This window comes from Chionomys nivalis, chromosome 18 (assembly GCF_950005125.1).
Source record: "Chionomys nivalis chromosome 18, mChiNiv1.1, whole genome shotgun sequence".
Classification (NCBI taxonomy): domain Eukaryota; kingdom Metazoa; phylum Chordata; class Mammalia; order Rodentia; family Cricetidae; genus Chionomys; species Chionomys nivalis.
This window is the reverse complement of record NC_080103.1, coordinates 43,109,918-43,125,443: the sequence shown is the minus strand read 5'-3', so window position 1 is coordinate 43,125,443 and position 15,526 is coordinate 43,109,918. Positions and strand designations below refer to the sequence as shown.

The following is a 15,526-nucleotide window of genomic DNA, read 5'->3' as shown; positions in this document are numbered from 1 at the left end:
GGGGCTAGCAGAGGCCAGAAGAGAGATTGGATCTCTTAGAAATGGAGTTACAGACAGTTGTAAGTAGTCATATAGGTGCTGGGAATTAAACTCAGGAATAAGAACCAGTGCTCATAATTGCTGAAACATCCCTTAAAGTGCCACAGAATACTGTTTTGTTTGATTTTGTGTGACATATTTTTGTCTACATGGCCCTGGCTGTCCTGGAACTCACTGTGTAGACCAGTCTGGGCTCAAACACAGAGAGATCCACCTGCTTCTGCCTCCCAAGTGGTGAGACTAAAGGTGTGTGCCATTTTTTAACACCATTCAAAATACTTTTTTTGCCATGTGTGATAATATCAGTACTACAAAGGCAGAGCGGGTAGATCTCTGTGAGTTCCAGGCCAGCCTGGTCTATACAGAAAATTCTAGTCAACCAGGGCAATTTCATGAGACTATAGTTTTAGGGAGAGGAAGAGAAAATAATTTTAAAAAGATAAAAATAATCTAAAATCAGTAAAAACTTGACTTTATATATACCTATGATTATTTGTAGTTACATATAATAATTTGTAGTTACATATAATAAGGGGAGGGGTTGGTGTTTTGGTTTTATAGTTTTTAAAAATGACTAAGACTGCCTGCTTGCAGTCTGTCGTGTAGGAAATGGAGAAGTCACTACTCCACCCCAATGACAAGTAAAACATTGAGTAAGATGAAAACCAACAGTTCTTAGTTCTGTGGAAAGGAGATCAGAGGACACCATAGCCCCAGTACTCAGGAGAGGCAGGCAGATACAGAGAAGTGGAGCTTGTCTGGAACTATTGTCAGAATTGGGCAGTTATTGACTTGCTGGAGGCTTAGTGTTGCTAAGGAATGCAGACTCTTAGATCATCCAGTTGGTGGGAGACCCCCTTCGTGCCTCCTGTACCACCAGCTCTCCCGGCCTCTCCAAGTGAATAGTGTGGTACATCACTACGGGAGAGGTAAAAGGTCATTTTGAAATATGCCAGAGAATTTCACTAGACTTTCAAGGCCTGACTTCAAGAAACTATTTAACAAAGCCTAAATATCTGGATTTTTTTTTTTCTTTTTGAGGCTAGGTGCCACTGTGTAGTCCTGGACTGGGCTTGAACTCACAATGATGCAGCCCTTCCACCCTGCCCAGTGCTGGGATTAAAGGTGTCACCACCTTTAATATATATAAAATCTATAATTTTATCAGATTCTAATGTAACCTTAACCTGGAGAAAAGAGCTACCCAACTGCAGATCACTCAAGACAACCAATCTCACCCAGCAGAGGAGGTAACCGTGAACAACACCGGCGAGGTTCACAGTGCAAGGTACAGGTCCACGAAAGGACTAACTCAGAGGAGGGCAGAACCTCGCTCCCCTGTTGCAGCAGACATTTCTGAAAATGTCTGTGTTGAGCATTATCAAAGTCCTGTTGAGAGCAGTTCTTTTTACGGAGAATATTTGTGTGTGTGTGTGTGTGTGTGTGTGATTCAACACAAAATACAGGGTATATCATAAAACTTGAAGAAGCCAGTATTCAAAACAGAATCAAATACAGTACTGATGTGAGGATGAAGACTTTTATTACGTTTGTGTTTAATCATTGTGTGTGAGTGTGCACGCACATGCCCTGGAGGTCATGTGTCAGGCTGTGTGAGTCAGTTCTCCTTTCACCACAAGTCTAGGGGTAAACCCTGGTGTCAGTTTCAATGGGAAGTGCCTTGTACCAGCTGAATCATCTCACTGGCCCCAGAATGTTTTTTTCTAATGATGATTAATATGACAAACAGTGGACAGATGTGAGAACACCAGGTGGGTATTGTCAACATACAGATAGACATTTTCAGGGAGAACCAGAGACCTGTCAGAGGGCAAGCATGCTGCAACAGGAGCGATGAAAAAATGCCTTCCATGGTCTTATTAGGAAGCTGGACACATCTGATCTTAAAGATATGAGAATGGAAAATTCAAAAACTAAAACAGAAAAAGAAAAAGGACTGGGGATAGCAAGTGGGAACAGACCATGGGAGAGCTGCAGAACAGCTCCAAAGCTCATAATGGAAAATGGGAATCCAAGAAAGAAAAATGTAGAAGTACCTGGGAAGTCTCAAATTAATGTCAAATACATGATTATGAATCCAGGCACCTCCCAAACACAAAAATGGGTAACATCTCTCCCTAACCTCACTAGACCCTCATCCCCAACTGTGGCTAATGCAAGTAACCTAATGGCCTTCTTAATTGAGTCATGGTATTGTTCATGATGAATAATTAGTACTGATATTTTATTAAAAGCAGTGATAGCAAGGGTCTACCAAAGATCATGGACTTTCTTCAGTTACCTTCTTCAGTGCCCCCGGTACAATGGCTACAAAGCAAATTAGCATAGCTGCTAATTGCACAGTTCGTAGTTAAGATGAAAACACCCTCTTTGGCCTTTACTTTTCTCCTTGCCTCATTCCTCCTCTTCATTTGAAAGTGAGTTCTTGTAATAGAAAGTTATCTGTCGACAGCTGTGACTCGTGGGTGATTTACGCCACCTCTGACCTGCATTCCCTATAACACATGACTTCATCCATGGCAATGAGAGGAGGTGACTTGTGCACCCTGACCTGGCACACACCTAGTGCCTCACTAACTTCATCGGTGCTTGCTGCTAGAAGATTGACCTCCTGCTGCAAGGCTGCCTGCCGTGAGGCCTGAAAATCAGGAGTCTTCCCAGTGAGAATAAGTCAGTTTGCTGGACTCTTACCTATGAGTAAGGAGAGTTTTCTTCCATTTGCTTTCTCATTTTTGTTGTTTTGATTTGTGTCCTTCATTGACATTGAACTAGTACAAATCCTCCTGCCTCAGCTTCTCAAGTGTTGGTATTAGAGGCCAGCCCGTGCCCAGCTTCTCAGCAACACTTTCTTAAGATGGTCTCAGCACTTGATCATAGCCAAACGCCCAGAAGCCCCATGAATCTTTAGCCTTTGCCCACATTTTTGTTATTTCCTTTAGGAGAAACTATGTGTGTGCCTATCAGTCTTTATGAGGTTTACAAATGCTCCACTTGATCAAATTAATATTCTTCAAGAGGATTCTCCCCTCCTGAGAATGTCCTGGTGGATCTCACTTTGCCCTGGGATGAAGTTGGCTGTAATTGTTGAGCATCCACCCCGCTTCTCTGCCCTGCTCTGCCCTTCACTGTAGCATGGTTGCAGACAACAACTCTTACAATGGTTTTTACACCACACAAGTTACCAGGTGACTTCAACTTTTTTAACAAAGGACAATCAATGACCAGAAATTCTTCATCTCTTCAGTTTTCAATATCTGACTTGGAAGATTTAGCAAATAAAAATTGATTTAGAACATTTAAAAATAATTGTTGGGAATATGTGTATATCATGAAGATCAGAGGAAAGCTCTGTGCAATTGCTTTCTCCCTCCACCTCTACACGAATTCCAGGGATCCAACACCATTTTCCTGACCTCCACAGGCACACATGGGGAACACATACCATACACATAAAATAAATCCACTTTTTCAGTTCACAGTGCAGTTCAATGAGACCATGTACTATGATCTGCATTACACTCCAATTTTTTTTAAATTTTTTTATTTGTTTTTTTCATACTGTTTCTTAAATGTTTGTAACAATTTAATTTGTATGTAGTAATAGTTACACCACCTTTGTATAGCACAATAATAATTACTTTCATTAAAAAGATCATAAGTTTGTTAGACATTTGAATTTCCCATCCATTTGTATGATTATCAAACCCTAAATAAGACATGAGCTTAAATTCTTGACTTTTTGTTTTATTTTGCTTGCTTTTCAGACAAGGTCTCACTATGTATCCAGCCTGTGCTCAAATTTGTAATTATGTGTTGAGATTACGGGTATGGACCATTATGACAGCCTAAGTTTATTCCTCTACGTACTATGTGCCATCTTCACTTAGAAAGAAATACATTTAAATTCACTCAAGTTGACCACAATGTGAAAATTTAGCCTTACACTTCCATTTTCATTGAAGCGTGACAATATAACCTTCTGTATAATTTTGAAAGTACTTTTAACGTTTGCTAGATTTAAATATTTGGTTATTCTTCTAAGGTTTCCTCCCCTTCATCTTGCTCTCTGGCTCTCACTGAAATGAAAAGCGGCATATTCCCCCCCGGCAAATGTTAGATTCAAAGAGACTTAACGACCGTCGGTCTTTTTTTATCCCTTAAGATCCGTGTGAAGAAGCAGATCCCGTGTGCAGCAGGTGCATGAGAACGGCTGTGCACTGGTCATTGAAGTGCTTCCAAGGGGGCTGCCGGTGCTCTGCCTCAGCCACTGTGTCTTCATCCTTGCCACTTCTGAGCCTCTCTGCTGCCCTGAAACTAAAATAACACCTGGCCTATAGGGGGGTTGTTGATGGCCGCTGGGACCCTCCTCCATCTTTTGACCCATGCTTTGGCATGCCAGATGTCAAACATTTTGCTTATCACTGGTGTCTGGCAAGAGAGACATTGTTTATTTAAGTTCATGAGTGCTTTACCACCACCACCCCTTTTCTTTTTTTCTTTGAGACAGAATCTTGTATATAGCCCACCCATGCTGGCCTAAAACCCCCGAGCCTTCAGTGCTTTTTATAAAATCTTGTGTTAGGTGTGGCGGCATACACCTTTAGTCCCAGCACTTTGGATACAGGCATAGATGGATCTGTGTGAGTTTGAAGCCAGTCTGGTGTATATAGTAAGTTCCAGGCCAGCCAGGGCTATGTAGTGACACCCTGTCTAAACAATGATAATGATAGTAATAGTAGTAATACATTTTAATCAAAGTGTTTCATTGTTTTTTGTTTGGGAGCTGTATCTTACGTGAGTGAGTGCCAAGTATGTGCATACACATACAAAGGGTTAATCTTGAATTTCTACACCCTGTTCCTTCTGCCTCCACTTCCTAAGTTCTGGGCTGACAGGTGTGAACCACCATGTCAGGACTGTGATAAAATTATTCTTATTTCATCTTAAATGAAATTTCTAGTTTGCAAAATGCATAAATTTGTTTTTGCAACACAGATAAATATAACTCTGGAGTTTTCTTGTGTGATTTGGTGTCTTTATCACTCCCTTTCATTTGCTCTTCTGTTAGAAATGAGGTTTGATGACATCTTCCTGGGTGTGTATTGCAGGGTTGTGATCTGAATTGTAGGGATGCTGAGGAGGGGCAAGGGTTTGAAACCAGGTTGGGCTACAGAAAGCCTGAGGGCGGCCTGGGATGCAGAGCCAGGGCCTGTCTCAAAACAACCAGAAAGAACTGAGAAGACCTGCTTGCTTGAAATTCAACAATGTTGTTTCTTGAAGTGATACTATTTAATTTTTTTTTTAATTTTTGTTTTTAATTACGTGCAGCACAGGGATGTGTAGTATGCGCGTCAGGTGCTCAGGGAGCCCCCCAGGCACTGGATTCACCAGAGCTGGAATGACAGGTGGTTGACAGCTGCCCGACTTATGTGCTAGGAACTGAATGAGCTTGTTTTGCAAGGAGCAGCACGTGGTCTGAATTGCCAAGCCACCTCTCCAGCCTTGGAATGCTATTTTAAAGGAAACGGTGACAGGTCAAAGCTTTCCAGGATGGTAGTAGAGTGGGAAATTCCCCTTCGTATGTAATCCCGCATCTCACCACTTGTTAGAGTTCGAATAATTGATGCTTGATGCTGGGGCTGTTTCTGCGGTGACTTTAACTCTTCCCTCAGTGAGCAGAAGACTCAGAGTGTCTTCACTTGAAGGCTGGACTATGAGCCGTTTATGACAACTAGTAGTTTAACATTCATCTTCTCATCTGTCTTGAAGAAACTCGAAGGGAGGACTAATACAAACCTCAAACTTTCCTCAAAGTATTGGAAAAGTCAACTATTTTTAATAGCTAGGGTTGTGTTACAGATTCAAAGCAGCTATCAAAAGCACTTGTGGTCTACTTATTAACCCTTAATGTGTGGCCACTATGGATGCTGCAGTCAGTAATTCAGTCTCGTTGAACCTTGGTAATAGATTCGTTTTCTCCCAGGAATCCCCTACAGCACTTTATGCACTTTATGACTTGAAATTGCCAAATCTAAAGGAATAGAGCATATGTTATGAAATGTCTTTGTCCCTAGTGATGAGCATTGTGACTGTGAGCTGGGGTTACACGTTTGGGCTCAGGGAATAGTCTTTGTTTAAAAAAAAAAAAAAAAAAAAAACAAAAAACCAGTGTCATTAGAGGCTAGAGATGTAGCTCCACTAGTGGAGTCCTGGTGCCCAACGTGCAAACAAACAAACAAAAAACCCTGGGTTTGGTGCATCTGTACTACATAAGCTAGGCTTGGAGGGAAATACCTGTAATTCCAGCACTCAAGAAGCAGGGACGGGAGGGTCAAGAGTTTAAGATCAGCCTTGGCTCTGTAGCAAGTGTGAGGCCCGCTTGGGATGTGCAAGACTCTGTCTCAACAATCATTTTCTTTTAGTGTGATGTAATTGGGGTTAAATTGAGATATTTCTATCCTTATAATGTATATCATATTCCTATATTACCTGCTCTTGCTTCAACTTTGAGACATGGTCTCATTATATAATACTGGGTTGCCTATAACTTGCCCTTTAGCTCAGCTAGGATTTGAACATATGGCTATACTCCTGCATCTGTTTCTTGAGTTCTGGGGTTACAGGTATATACCCCCACACCTGACTGTTTATTTGATATATGTATTTGTTCCACCAGGATCAAATTGGATAGCATCTAAGCCAGGGGTCTCAACTTGTGGGTCATGACCAATTTGGGAGTTGAATGACCCTTTCACAGGGTCACCGAAGACCATCCAGAACACAGATATGTACATTCTGATTCATAACAACCGCAAAGCTATAGTTATGAAGTAACAACAAAAATTATGTTATGGTTGGGGGCCACCACAACACGAGGAAGTGTATTAAAGCATCATAGCATTAGGGAAGTTGAGGACCACTGCTCTAAGCCATAAGCTCACACTGCGTTAGAGCTGGGCTAGAGCCATGATAGTACAGTGGAATGACTGATAGGCGTCTCTAGTCCTCTGTTTCTTTAAAAGCTCAGCTGGATGTCATAAGGTTATAGAGAAGCAGAGCTGGAGTTAGGAAGTGAGTAGGCTTCCCCTATAACAGCTCTTCTGGACCCTTTCTCCTTAGTTTGCTTCTGAGCTTAGAGTTGTACAGCTGTCCTGAGCTGAGCTTCAGCTCAAAATTGGCACATGCTTTTAATCCCAGTGCCTGGGAGGCAATGTCAGACAGCTCTCTGAGTTTGGGGCCAGCCTAGTCTACCTAGTGAGTTCCAGAGTTTAGCCAGGGCTACACAGAGAAATCTTATCCTGATAGCCCCTACCCCCTGAAGAAAATTACTTCCCAGTAGAGTTATTGCCCTATGTTCAAGTGTATTAACACATTCACTGTATTAGTTGGTTTTTGTTGCTGTGATCAAATGCAGTGACCAACAGCAATGTATGGAAGAGTTTATTTTGTCTTGTGGTTCCAGAAGGATGAGAGTCCACCATCGGGGGAAGCGTGGAAGCAAGCAGCAGCTTGGTGGATTGGGAAGCTGACATTTCACAGAGCAAAGTGAACCAGAAATGGTTTTCAATTCTCAAAGCCCACAGGGACGCACTTCCTCCAGTAAGGCTGCATCTCCTAAACATCCTCCAAATAGTACCACAAACTGGGGGGGGGGGGGTGGCTGAGTGTCTAAGGGTGGGGGGGGAGTTTCTCATGTAAACAACCACAGCCATCGTGCCTAGAGCTCTTTGCATGAAGAAAAAGAATATGACAGGTGAACCATTAAACCCAATGCAAACTGTGTGTCCTTTTCCTTCTCATCCCCTTCTCTTTACATGGGATTCTAGAGAGAATCCTCAAGATATTTTTAGTGGATTGAAAGAGTTAAGGTTTGAGACACACCTGCCATTGGCCCAGACTCCCATCAAAGAGGTGAAGTATCAGCAAGTGTCAGAGTGTCAGAAATGTTTATACTCAAAGTCAGGATGCTTTTGTTTTGTCTGGTTGACTTTTTTGAAAGGGGTAAACACCATTCTTGCTTCAGCTTTGCCTATGCTGAGATGACGATCTTGCACCACCGTACCTGGCTTTTCTGCTGTATTTTTTGCTCCTTTTCTTCTAATGTGGGTGTCCCGTCTACACTTTTAAACACGCCCACTGTAGCTCTTTCCTCACAGCATTCTTCTGATCCTGTCAAGCATGTGAATCGACCACTCCAGTATACTCATCGTGTGGAATTTATGTGTAGCTCTTATATTCTGCTTGGCTCATGGATAATCTCGTGGCGTGGTGCAAGCACTACCATTAAGAGCTCCTAACTTTTAGCTAAGAGTCCAGGTTTGTCTGAGGTTTCTGGTCTCTAAAGCCTTGTGTAGAAACAGCTGATGTGGAGCATGTTTGTCTTCATTTTGCTGGAGTTTGTCCTGCGGATTCCTGCAGAATTCTTCCTTCAGAGTCACACTTTGTATAAGTTGGGAGGGACAAGAGCAGGGCCATGAGGTCATCTCTAATTTTCTTCTCATAGCTTTTCTTTAAAGCAATTGTTTCCAGTATAATACTTTTTAAAGCATGAATAAGGAAAGGGCCATTGCTGCCAAGTTGCTGAGATTCTGAATAATCTTTTCCTTTGAGGACTGTAGAGCTGAGGTCATACCCTAGCTCTGAGTGTGTGTGTAAGGGGAGTTCCATTTCTGGACACACCCTGCTGAGGTCAGTAACCTGCTGTGCAGTGCAATCTACTCTAACCCCACTTAGTGCCTGGAGGACCACAGGCAAAGACAGCATTTCCACAAGAAGGAAGCAGATATTGCCAGGTTACAAAGACCAGGCATCAAGGGCACTAGGGGCACAAAAGGGAAAAGAAGGGCCAGACCCAATATAATAAACATGGAGCATTTGGTGACATTTGGTCAATGAAAGCCCCAACTATTGAAAAAGAATGACGTTTGAGCTACAGGTATGGTGGCTCATGACAGGTATCCTAGAACTCAGGAGGCTAAGGCAGGAGAATCAAGGCAAACCTGATATACATAGTAAATTCTGGTCCAGCCTGAGATATAGAATGAGAGAATGCCTTAAAAAAAAAAGAAAAGAAACAAAAAAAATAACCATAGAACGGAAAGAAATGAAGAAAGGAAAGAGAGAGAGATAGGGAGAGAGAGAAAGAAAAAAGAAACAAAAACCAAAGAGAGGAAAGAAAAGGAGAGAGAGAATGAGGGGGGGGGAGGGAGGGAGGGAGGGAGGAAAGGAAGGAAGGAAGGAAAGAAAGAAAGAAAGAAAGAAAGAAAGAAAGAAAGAAAGAAAGAAAGAAAGAAAGAAAGAGACAAGAGAAAGCTTCTTCGCAGTTTATGTAGCTTGTATGTATGTATGTGCACATTTGTGGTTTGAGTTAGAGATTTCTTTTTCTTCGGTTAAAGGACTGCTTTGACTAGGGATGTGACTTAGTGGATGAAATGCTTACTGCACACGTGTGAGAATTCCAAAATCCACAGAAAAGCATGCCTGGAAACTGGCTGGAATCCCAGCATCAGAGGCAAGCTAGTCAGACTGGCTAGAGAAGAGCTCCTGGTTCAGTGAGACACGCCTGCCTGCCCCACTAAATGGAGAGCAATGGAGGTTGATGTTCACACACGTACACCACACACACGCACGCATGCACATATGTATGTGCACACACACACATGCATGCACGTTTGTACATTCACACACAGAAGCATGCATGCACATATGTATGTACACACGTGTGCACACATGCGCTATATGCACACATGCACGTACGTATGTGCACACACACACAAACACATACCTCCCATACATGGAAAAGAAAAGAAAGGAAAGAAGGAAAGGAAGTGTGCTTCTATGATTTAAACAAGGAATTGTTGGCTTTTATCGAAATGAGCTGCCTTTACATTGAGCCTTCTCTGAGTCCACTGAGACTCTGAAGCCTGGTTGATTGAGTCCAGACTCTGGGAATCTGTCATCTACATGCAGTAGACACTATGTTAAAAACTAAAAGAATCCAAATGCCTTTAATAGATCATAGCTTTTTTACTTATTGTTTTAAGTTTTACCTTCTAAAAAATATAGCAGAAAATCTATTTTAAAACACTGAATAACTAATAAGGATAAAATTAGAGTAGATTTTGACTTAAGGGCAAAATACATCTAGGAGCTACATAATTTCAGAAAGATTACCCTTTTATAGAGTCTGTATCATTCCATTGCATTTGTTAGTAGTAGAGTTTGTGCTGAGAGGTTGTTTGGGGCCTAGGAAACTGGCATCTTGTGGTTCTCTTTGACAGTCTGCCAGCTGGAATCCCAGATAACTCTCTGTTGTAACACAACTCTAGTCCTCTAGGAGTCCCGAACCTACGCCAGGCTGTGGAGGGAAGTCTCTCTGAGCACACTCATGCCCATCTGAGAGTGGAGGAGACAAAGTATTCCATCGCAGAGGCTAACAGCTGAGATCCAGATACTATTTAGTATTGTTTTACTAATTTAAATTTTAAACAGGAAACAGGAAGGCAGAAACCCCCTTTGCCTTCTTTAGTGTTCTGTCTCTATGCGGCTGAACTCAGCTGAAGGACCCTCAAGTATGTGTGCCAGGCAGTGGCCACAACCTTCTTGTAACCCAACCAGTAGTTCCTCGTGGAGAGATGGAGGGAGGGTGGGGTGGAAGTAGAGAGAAAAGGGAAGGAGAGAGAATCCCTAAATTCCATCTTTCTTTATTTGAAATGCCTAGATTTCCTCATGTGCTTTAAGGCGAAGAATTTATGTTTCATCTCAGCGTTCCTTCCAGGAATGAAACATTTATCTGGTTGATATCATCACTGATACAGTCAATCAAACCCAGAGCTTTGTGACTGTAACTGCACCGTTCTTTTTCCTCTGCATATCTAGACTGTTACTGAATTTCGTGTTTATTTCCTTATAGTATCTTCCCGGCTGGTCATTTCCTCTGTCACTCTCTTCTTTCAGACTCAGTCACTTCATGTATAGATAAAGAACTAAATATCTTACCTGTGGTTATTTATAGCACCTAAACCTTCTCCCACTTACTGCTCGTGGAGATAAATATAAATAAAAGGACATACAACAAAAAGTGTTGCTAAGGTCGTAGGAAAGTGGGAACCACCCAGACATGTTTTTGAGACTCTAAAAGGTGGCAGCCAGTGGCAAGTTAGTTTAGTACTTCCTGTTTAAAGAACAACAGAAATGATTGAACAATCTTGCTCAAAGCAGTGATACTGTCTATTAACCCAAGAGTTCCTAAGTGCACAGTGACACCACTGTCACCCCTGGAACATGGTGTCAGCAGCTGGTGCTACTCTAGGTACTGTCTGGAGATGTTCCAGGGCCGTTTCCAGTGTGCAGGATAGTGGTACATTAACTGTTTTGTTGAAACTCTTAGATTCTGCTTTGCATTTTTTCTTTCATTCTTCCAGTTCTCAGTTTGGGTAACCTCCATCCCCAGCCAGTTTCATATAGTCTTGCTCCTCCTCTTCCCCCTCTCCATTTTTCACTCAGTTAACTCCACCCTACCCTTAGGACACTAAGTTTTCTGTGTTCTGTAGCACTCAAGACTTTTACTGTATCTTTGACTGGTGGATTAGGTTATGTTTTCAAAGCATTTTTCTTCTCAGGTAACATTTTTTAAAATGAGTATCAGGAAATGAAAGTTCCAGAATATAGAGACCACCTGTTGTAATGCCTTCCCCTTTCCGCAGCACCCAGCGTGAACTTCTTTCACACGATGTATACAGAATATATACTACAAGTTGAGTTAGTGCTTCATCTCAGTAAGTGCTGGGGCTTTGATGGATGATCCCTGAAGCTGGCTTCCATAGAATTACCTGGGGACAAAGTTCTTCCATAATCCAGTAGGTCAGACTCTCAGGTGGAAGGCTCAGCCTTACACTGAGATGCTGTTTTTACAGCCAGGCTGAGGGGCACTGAGCCTGACAGATGAAGTAATGTAAGTCAATGGTTAGGAAACCTAGTTGACCATTGCAAGGATTGAGGACCAGAATGCTTGGGAGTTTCAAAGCTCCACCTAGATGGGCATTTTGTTGGGATATTTAAAAGTATCACTGCTTTGGTAAAAATCTTTTAATCCTAATTTTTTTAAGTAATCAATATAATTGAGACAACAGTCCTAGGCATCTGAGACCTTTTAAAAAAAACCATATCACACCTTAGTAATAGGCGTAGATGCCTTGTGGTATTGGCAAACGAAGAATAAATGAACTTTGTCTTCTCTAGGCTGGTAAACATTCAGCAGCTTACCCTCCCAAGACTCTCCATGTCCCTTGTTCCTGTTCCGCTGCGGTGCTTGGAAGCAGGAGATGGGCTCACACACGGTCAACAGGACATGATCCAGGAGGAGCAGTGAGGGACAGCGCTGCTGGTAAGGCATGGGGCACAGTGGATGTTTGACTCGCATGCCAAGCATCTCCAAGTCACACTGGGAATTAGGATGATTAACTCCCTAAGACACAAGGATTAGATTTTAAAATCAATCTCTAACATTGTATGATTTTTATGCCTATCTGTATTTGGGGGGATTGTTGTTATTTTTATAGAATTCCTACCAGATTCTTAATGTCTGATTCTTCTAAAAAAGAATTAGCCTTCGCATATAACTAAGCATAGAGAAATACTTGTTATTATTATTATTGACACAGTATCCCTCTCCTCTGTTTGCTGCTCACTTGTGGCTACATTCCTGTCTTGTGAAGACTAAGTCAGTGATATTTGTATTTGGTTATTGGTCTGTCAAGTGAACACTCCCAGGGGGAAGCAGGTAGCTTTAGCAGTTGACATCTGAGCACAAGCAGAGAACTAAGGTGTGCACAGCAGATCAGAGAGGGCACCCATACAGCTTTGAAAGTACAAAAACACAGGCTGTGGGTGGAGGAAAACCCAAATAATTTCTTGTGTCTTTAAAGCTGATCTTGATAAAGACCAATTTGCTTTTAATGCACCAAACTCTTAGTAAGTTTCCCAAACTAAAGGTTCTTAAAAAAAGGTAAAATTTTGTTACATTTATTTACTCAAAAGGAGACATTCCATATTGTGTGTGAATGAATGTGTGTGCGAGTGTATGAGTGTATGTGTGCATGTGTGTGTTAATGTGTGTGTTAATGTGTGTGTGTAGTTCAGAGGACAACTTGAAGTTGAGGGTTCTGTCCTTCTACATGTGTGTTCTGAGGACAGAACCCAGGTTGTGACCCCTGGCAGTCAACACCCTTACCTATCTTGTTAACCCTAAACTAAGTTTAGTTTTACTCTTTTGTTTTTGTTTTTAATTTTAATTTATTTACTGTGTGTGTGTGTTCTCTGCTTCTACCATGTGGGTCTTGGAGATGGAATTCAGGTTATCAGGGTTGCCAGAAGCAACATTGACCTATTGAGTCAGCCATCTCTCTTGTCCTTAAGTAAGAATTCTTTATAAAACCAGTTCATTTACTTATATGCATGTATAGAAGTAGGAAACAAATGGATTTTCCCCCCAACAGAAAACAAGAATGCATTCTGCATACGGGCTTGCCTGTACTAGAAGGCAGCTGAGTTTTAGGGGTGACTGTCGTGGGCGAGCCCTGAAGGTCAGAGTGAGAAGAAGATCTAGGCAGTTTCCCCTGTAACTCTTAGCAGTAGTTCAGCCTCAGTGTGTCGTTATATATTCAGCGTGATGAGTACCCCAGAAAGCTGGGTAGCTATAATCTCCACACCCATTCTCTGGGCCTGAGGATGTAGGCATCCACGCTGCCACTTGGTACTTCTGAGATGCTGATCTGATGCTGAGAAATCCTTCTCGGTGTCCTCAGTTAAAGCCCTGTGGCTTCGGAGGCTAGCATCTCTGCCTAGATTACCTCTTTACCCAGGGGGTTTCAGGTCACTGAAAGGGAACTCTCAGAATGAAGATTTTCCTCTTGGTTCTTAATATTCTTAGACTTCCTCTTTCTCTGCTCATGTTGGAAAATCTTGGGTCATTATGAACAAAGCATTCTTTACGTATTTTTTTTTCTGCTCACTGAATGGTTGCTCACTTCACCCCGTGGATGCCAACTGTGGCCACTCATTCTGCTCTCGTCCTTTACATGAGAACTGAGAACATATATTTTAAGATGGAATTTTTATCTCTTTAGTGAGATCACAGCATTACTCAGAGATTCTCTTCTTGGAGGTGGGGGGTGGGTGAGGAAGGGAGTGTGCAAGTTTATGGGAAAGTGTGAGAGAAATAACAAAAGAGGGTTAGAAATGAAAATGTTCACGGTTTGAGAAGTGACTGGCTGCAGAGCACTTTCCCTTAACCACACCCTCCAACCTTAGTTCACACTCATACTCACCGTTGGATCAACTCAGCCTAGGACTTAACTTTCAGTGCTAAATAAGTCTAGGGCTCATTGGAGTTCATTTATTAAGGGTCTGTTTAAAGCCTGCTTTACTTGGCGGTTAGGCTAGAACAGACAACGACAATGGGATTGATTTGAAGGTACTATGTGTTGGGTCAGGCACAATGCGAGTTCCTAGTTTTATGCTACCATGTCCTTCATTGTTATCACTGTTAACGGTTTTATTATTTATCACCAATCCTAATGGCTCCTTCGATTTCTATTTTGTTTCATTCCAGTATTTCTTTAATTAATTCTCGATGCGAATGAGTGTTTTGCATGCATGTCTGTGCACCACATGTACGCCTGGTGCCCTCTGAGACTAAAAGAGGGTGATGGAGCTACAGACAGCTGTGAGCAGCTGTGAGTGCTGGGAAAGGAACTGAGTCCTCTGGAAGAGCAGTGTGTGCGCTTGACTGCAGAGCCATCTCTCCAGCCCCACACTTGAGTGTTTCTAACTATATGCAGTCCTGGGGATGGAACCCAGAGTCTTGATCATGCTAGGCATGTGCTTTGCACCAAAGCTATATACACTTATCTCCCCTTGAACCTTTTAAGATAGGAATTTATTGTGAAGTTTTCTTTTCTTTTCTTCTTTTGTGAAGTTTTTCTTGGATGCCTATCAAATACTAGGAAGCAGACAGAAATCTCTGTCTTTGGTGACCTTAGGAGTCTGAAGGAGACAAAGGAAAACCATGGTAGTTTTAAGAAGGCAGTATGCTGTATAGCAAGACTATTAAGCATAAAGTAAAGAACAAAGTTGGACATGATGTTATATGCCTGCTTTTTGGTTTCTTGGGAGGCTGAGGCAGGAGGGACTGTTTGGGCCCAGGGTTCAGAGACTGGGCACTCTTGCAAGACCTGATGTTTTAAACAAACACATAGATATATGCACAAGAAAGAGGAAATGGGGAATGCTTATGAGATAGTTAATTGGAGAGCCAGCAGTCAGAGAAGACATGTTGAGAATATTAGATAAAGGCATTTAATTAGGGCAAAATGTTCTAAGTAATAGAAAAAAGTCACAAAGATTAAGAAAAAGTTTCAGAAGAAGCCAAGGAGAACCAGAGTGCTGCAGCTTACGGGAGTTCCAT

The 15,526-nt window shown here is 42.0% G+C and overlaps 1 protein-coding gene across 2 annotated transcripts in view; it reads left to right on the top strand.

Annotated features, from left to right (window-relative positions):
• The window catches only part of Tet2 (tet methylcytosine dioxygenase 2), an 85,384-nt gene that overhangs the window by 15,390 nt on the left and 54,468 nt on the right, over window positions 1-15,526 (top strand). For both annotated transcript variants that reach the window (XM_057793240.1, XM_057793241.1), the window contains exon 2: window positions 12,301-12,445. The gene's annotated coding sequence lies outside the window, so the exon portion shown is untranslated. The remainder of the gene's footprint in view (window positions 1-12,300; window positions 12,446-15,526) is intronic.